The sequence below is a fragment of the Mauremys reevesii genome, linkage group 13, assembly GCF_016161935.1.
Source record: "Mauremys reevesii isolate NIE-2019 linkage group 13, ASM1616193v1, whole genome shotgun sequence".
Taxonomy (NCBI): domain Eukaryota; kingdom Metazoa; phylum Chordata; order Testudines; family Geoemydidae; genus Mauremys; species Mauremys reevesii.
Genome location: NC_052635.1, coordinates 16,767,584 through 16,774,441, shown reverse-complemented (window position 1 = coordinate 16,774,441; position 6,858 = coordinate 16,767,584). Strand labels below are relative to the sequence as shown.

The following is a 6,858-nucleotide window of genomic DNA, read 5'->3' as shown; positions in this document are numbered from 1 at the left end:
CTTGCCTTGCCTTCCTGATGGCAGATGGTACAATATGACTGATATCCATCATCATCATCCCGTGAGTGCTCCTGGCCAGCCTCAGTGAGGTCGGCCGGGGGCGCCTGGGCAAAAATTGGAATGAGTCCCGGTCATTCCCTTCTTTAAGCTTTGTCTCATGGAGATTCAGTCCTACCTGGAATATCATAGCAGCTGGAGGCTGTGCTCCCCTCCCCACCACCCCTTTAATATCTAATGGAGATTCAGTCCTGCCTGGAATATCATAGCAGCTGGAGGCTGCCTCCCCCACCCCCGTTTTATCTCTGATTGCAGACGCAATAAAGTCAGTGTTGTTTCTTTTTCATGCATTCTTTATTACTTCATCACACAATGGGGGGATAACTGCCACGGTAGCCCAGAAAGGGTGGGGGAGGAGGGAAGCAACGGGTGGGGTAGTTGTAGGGGCACCCCTAGAATGGCATGCAGCTCATCATTTCTGCGGGATGTCTGGGACTCTGACATGGAGCGGCTGTTTGCCTCTCTGGTTCTTTAGTAGACTTGCCTGATATTCTAGGCAGGACTGACTCTACCTTTAGACAAAACTTAAAGAAGGGAATGACATGAGGAGTCATTCCCATTTTTGTCCATGCGCCCCCGGCTGACCTCACTGAGGCCAGCCAGGAGCACCCATGACAGCAGCAGACGGTACAATAGGACTGGTAACCGTCATTGCCAATTTCCAAAGCAGCAGACAGTACAGTAGAGCTGGTAACCATTTCTGCTAACTTGCAAAAGGCAAGGGGATGCTGCTGTGTAGCACTGCAGTACCGTGTCTGTCAGCAGCATCCAGTAGACATATGGTGACAGTGAAAAAAGGCTAAATGGGCTCCATCAAGTTTCACGCAGCACTGTGTTGAGTCCTTGTTGTGGCCTCTCTCTCTCATAGCCTTGGAGATTTTTTCAAATGCTTTGGCATTTCATCTTTTGGAACGGAGTTCTGATAGAACAGATTCATCTCCCCATACAGAGATCAGATTCAGTATCTCCCGTATGGTCCATGCTGGAGGTCTTTTTTGATTCTGGGACTGCATGGTCAGCAGTGCTGATCGGTGCTCCACGATGGGCAAACAGGAAATGAAATTCAAAAGTTTGCGGGGCTTTTCCTGTCTACCTGGCCAGTGCATCCGAGTTCAGACTGCTGTCCAGAGTGGTCACAATGATGCACTGTGGGATAGCTCCTGGAGGCCAATACCGTCGAATTGCGGCCACACTAACCCTAATTTGAAATGGCAATACCAATTTCAGTGCTACTCTCCTCATCGGGGAGGAGTACAGATATCAGTATTAAGAGCCCTTTATATCGATATAAAGGGCTTCGTTGTGTGTATGGGTGCAGGGTTAATGCGGTATAACGCTGCTAAATTCGATATAAACTCATAGTGTAGACCAGGCCTCAGTATCAACCTCTCATTCCTCACCATGTCACACAGGTTTTGACAAACAAACAGTCTGTACAGCTGGTAGAACATGTTTTTGTTTTGGGAATTTTTTGACTTTATGACCAAATCAATTATTTTTCAATTTTCAACAATCATAAATCTAAAAACTTTCAGCTGAAGACGGAACAATTTTTGGCCAAAAACTGCTGAAAACTGAAACATTTTCAAACAAAAACTGCCACCCTCTACAATTTTTGTTTTTGTTTGGTGGGTTTCAATTTTCTGATGAAAAATCAATAATTTGCAAGGGAAGAATGTACTTTCCATGACAAATGTTATTTAATCAAACTCCAAGTTGTTTGGAAGAAGTTTTGATGGAAATTTTTTGACCAGCCCCAATAAACTGGTTTATATGACTCAGTTAATTATCCATGTGTAGAATGTTCTTCATAGTCACATCTTTACATTACACTAAGGGGTAATAGAGATGGTTGGAAAATAGCAGTCAAATGAAGTTTGGAGGAAAAACAGCCTGAGGGTGGAACTCATGATCACTTTAGTAATATTCCATCCCCATTTTCTGACCAGCTCCATTGTGTATATCAGAGGAGCCTTGGAAAGTTTCATTCACTAATGTCTGTAGAAATGGATCTGAGAGCTTTCAGTGGAAGGCACTGCAGAGATGCAATTATTTGCAAAATAAGCACCATTTAAAACACTGAAAGGAAGACAAGCCACATCATTTTCTTTATTTTTGTAATTTTGTTTTCTAAGTGATCAGATATATTGAAGTTGTATGTCAACAGGCAGAATTTTGGACTTTGTGTTAAAGCAAAAACATCTCGTTGACAAGCAGATATGAAGCACGGTGGGCCAAATCTTCAACTGGTGTAAATCAGTGGCACTCTACTGATGTCACAGGGCAATGTGCACCAGGCTCTACACTTGTGATTGTTACAGTTCATTGGAAAAGTAGGATTTTTCCCATGACAATTTTTACAGGAAAAATTCCCATTTGACAAATTCCATCTGGAAACTCCAGTGTGAAAAATGTTGAAAATGTGGGAAAGATTTTGTGTCACCCTGTCTCTCATACTTTACCATTTTCCAAAAATTTCCAGGTGGGAAAAGTGAAAAATGCTAATTACATGCTCAACTTAAGTAACATTTGCAAGTTGGAAAACAGACAGGAAGTGCAGAAAATCCCACAGTTTTGAAACAAATAATTTCAGAAATAACAACAAATGTTCAGGGTTTTTTTCCAGAAGAAAAAATGGTGTTGAAAGTCTGGAAAAGGAACAATTTCAATGAAATATTTCTGTAAATAAAAAAGTAAAACAAAAAATTGATTAAACCCTAATTTTCCAATGCAATTTTTTTTGTTGGACATTTTTGGCCAGCTCTGTTGTAGAGAATTAGGTTCTCATATATTATCTCATGAATTCCAAAAGCCCAATAGACATTATTGACCAAAAGTACCTTCAACCAATTAACAGCGCTTAACCCAAGGCACCATTTAAACCGAAAGTACTTCCCTGACACATATGTAGGAAATTAGAATGACTGACCTATTGTTGCCATGACTTTTTACATATTGTTAATTTAAAAAAACCACTTTAATTTACTGTGAATTTACTAATCAAGGTTCAAAACTAATGAGAACTAATCACAAGATGTTTGACTCAATCTACACTCAAGAAAGTCAACGCTCTGCTGGAATAAGGACTTGGCTCAAAGGGCAGGTTTACACTTACCTGCTGGGTCGACGCAGCGAGTTCGACTGCTTGGAGTTCGAACTATCGCGTCTGATCTAGATGCGATAGTTCGAACCCCGGAAGCGCTAGTTCGAACTCCGGTACTCCACCGTGGCAGGAGGAGTTGCCGGAGTCGACCTTGGAGCCGCGGAGTTCGCTTCCGCAGCGTCTGGACGGTAAGTAAGTCGAACTAGGGTAGTTCGAATTCAGCTACGTTATTCACGTAGCTGAATTCGCGTACCCTAGTTCGACCCCTGACCTTAGTGTAGACCAGGGCAAACTGACAACCCGTTTTCTACCACCCTTATTCAGACTGGGGAGTGTGGCAGATCCCACCAGCTGTTCTGCTAGGATGGAATCCTGCCCCATGGTTGGTGCCCCACTGAAGGTAAAATGCAGGATGAGGTCCTTGCTCTCCAAGTGCAATTGAAATCTATGGGACCATTTGTTTAGTGAGGCTTGGATTTTCAAATGGGCCAAAGGGAGTCAGGAATCCAATTCCTACTAAAAATTTAAAGGATTGGTCACCTAATTCCTCTAGATTCCTTTGAAAATCACAGCTGTAAGTCATTATCTAATGGGCCTGAATTACCACTGCTTTGTTCCACTTTGGGCTGTGTAACTCCATCCATATTCAATGGAGTCATATAGACATAAACCTGTAGTAGCACAGTGGGGAACCAGGCCCTGAGTGAGAAGTCCAGAATCTAGCCCTGTGACATCAGTGGAATTGGGACCCCCAAGCGGAGATTTTCAGAGTTACCCATGGATTTGGAGGCAAAATTTCCATCGCATTTGATGGGAACTGCACATCCAAATGCCTTTGGTGGCTCTGAAAATCTCATTCCAAGGCTGACCAGTGCCCCAGTGAAAGTCACCACAGAGTCCGCAAAGGGGTGCCCAAAATGCCTATTCCCTGACATTTACGACCCATCACTCTCCTCAAAACCTCTTTTACTTCCATGTTCTGCATGCTGTAGGTAACGGGGGTCAGCATGGGGGTGAAGACTCCATACAGCATGGCCACCAGCCTGTCCTGATCCAGTAAGGGGTTGGATGAACAGCGAAAGTAGCTGAAAACGGTGGTGCTGTAGAACTGATGTACCACCATGAGGTGCAAGGTGCAAGTGGAGAAGGTCTTGTGTTTGCCCTCGGCTGACTGGATGGTCCAGAGGGTTTGGATGTGGGAGAGCAGGATGACCAGAAAGGTGCCCACATTGAATATCCCCCCTACAACGAGGGCCACCATCTCTCTGAGGTACATGGAAGTGCAGGATGAAGCCAGCAATGGGGGAATGTCAAAGGAATATTGGTTGACTTTGTGGGAGTGGCAGAAAGGCAGGGGCAAGGTAGGCACTGTGTGCAGGAGGGAGTTGAGGAATCTGGTGACCCACGTTCCCGTTCGTCATCAGAACACAGAGTCTCTTGTTCCTAATGACCATGTACCGCAAAGGGTTACACATGGCCACGTACCAGTTGTAGGTCATCACTGCCAGGAGGAAAATCTCCCTCCCTGCTACAGCCACCAGGAAGTTGACCTGCAACATGCAGCCAGTGAAGGAAATTATGTTGCTCTCTGACAAGAGGTTTTCCAGCATCTTGGGCATGGTAGCAGTGGGGGCAGCAGATGTCTAACAAGGAGAAGTTGTGGAGGAAGAAGTCCAGTGGGTTGTGCAGCTTAGCCTTGGTCCCTATGGCTAGGATGTTGAGGCCATTTCCAGTGAGGGTTATGAAGTACATCAACAGAAAGGCACCAAAAAGAGAGAAGCAAATGGCTGGGCAATTGGAAAGTCCCATAAGGATGAATTTGGCCATGATTGTCCCATTGGCCATTTCTCTGCTTGAAGAGGAGCTCTCCTGCAAGGGGGTAAATAAAAACTATTTCATTATGTGAAACTCTGTGCATGGGAATGATGGATGGTCTTCCTGTTAAGGCAAAGGAGTGGGAGATGGAAGATCTAGGATTACTTCCTCAGGCATGTCTCTACCTTTCTCTCCCCAATAATAAACATTCTCAGATTGATCCATTTTGGGTGGCTTTTTTGAACCAAATTGAAACTCAGTTAGACATTAAACACTCTTCTCCTTGGCTCATGGGCATTGTAGTGTGGCTGCCTCATGCTGTCATTTTCCTTTCTGAGCTGGACCCCGTGGCTTGATTACATCTCATCTGATCTACTGCAATGGAGGCACAAACAGGGGAATCTCAACTAGGCGTAGAGAGGTTATTTGACCTCTGTATTTGGAACTGGTGTGTCCACTGCTGGAATCCTGTGTTCAGTTCTGGTGTCCACAATTCATGAAGGATGTTGATAAATTGAGAAGGGGTCAGAGAAGAGACACAAGAATGACCAAAGGATTAGAAAAGCTGCCTTAGTAGACTCAAAAAGCTCAATCCATTTAGCTTCACAAAGAGATAGTTAATGGGTGATTTGATCGCAGTCTATAAGAACCTACATGGGGAACAATATTTGATAATGGTGTTAGACCCACAGCAGTGGCCTCCATAAGGGATGGGGAAGCAGGCAGGTTCTGGATACAGTATTGGTATATAATACTCTAAGTACTCTTTATTGCTTACAAAATAAACCTCATTCACTCCACATTCATACCCCAAACATACTACACCAGAGTCCGCAGATCAGAATGAAGTCCCAATGGCTAGTCGAGGTTCGGTCAGATCAGATCAGATCAGATCAGATGAGATGGGGGGAGCCGGTGGAAAGACCACATCTATATCCAAACAGGACTCTGGGGTTGTTGAAAGACTCCAAATTGCAAATGTGTGAAGCCTCCATTTATTATCCACTTTGTGATGCCATTAGTCTTTTGTCTCTGTTGTTTGGGCCTTTCACCCACAACTCAGTTCCAGGCTGGCCACCATGATCCAAGGTGTGCTATTTCCTCCCATTCTTATACATTTTTTTATAGCAGGCCAGCTGGTTTTTTCCCCTTATCTGCTTATTCTTCATATATTTCCCAGGGACATAACAAAGTTGTTTTGTACAAATAGTCCTTGACCGCTTGAAATCTTAAGTTCTTGCTTCAGTTGCTAACATGCAATGCACGTACTTATGTCAAACACACTCCATCCACACTAAGCCTTGATGGCCTATAACACATTACATGGATATATGGATATATGGATATCGATATCATATATAGAGATATATAGATATAAATATAGATATAGATATAGATATACAAATATCCCAACAATGGGTGTTACACCCTGGCACCCCAATATTCACCACCATCATATAATTAGGATATGTTTTGCACAAAGTATGCCTTGTGAGGTATCATTATAAAAGTCTTGATCTGCTAGACATTAATATCTCACTGGATTGTATGTGCTATCGTCATATGTGAAGATATGAAGTTTGGCTATGTATGTGTTACTGAAACATGTTGTCAGGTTGAAAACACCCACAAGCAGACTTTCAGGTACAATAGTAAAAAGGCCAAACAATGTTAATGGATTAAGAAATGCACAGAAGCACAAGGATTACCCCAAGAACTGTGTACAATAGAAACATCTCAGAGACAGCACTACACAGTGGGGACTGTTTGACCCAGGTCACAGCAAAAGAGCTTTCCAGCAAGTGGGAAGAAGATATAAAAGGGGAGAAATTACATCATGATGGTACCTCACTCTCCATACAACACCACGCCTGGAAACACGT

General features: G+C 43.6%; 1 pseudogene; it reads right to left on the bottom strand.

Moving 5' to 3' along the window:
- Window positions 1–4,046: 4,046 nt before the first annotated feature.
- Window positions 4,047–5,005, bottom strand: LOC120380154 (annotated as a pseudogene).
- Between the last annotated feature and the right edge of the window lie 1,853 nt (window positions 5,006–6,858).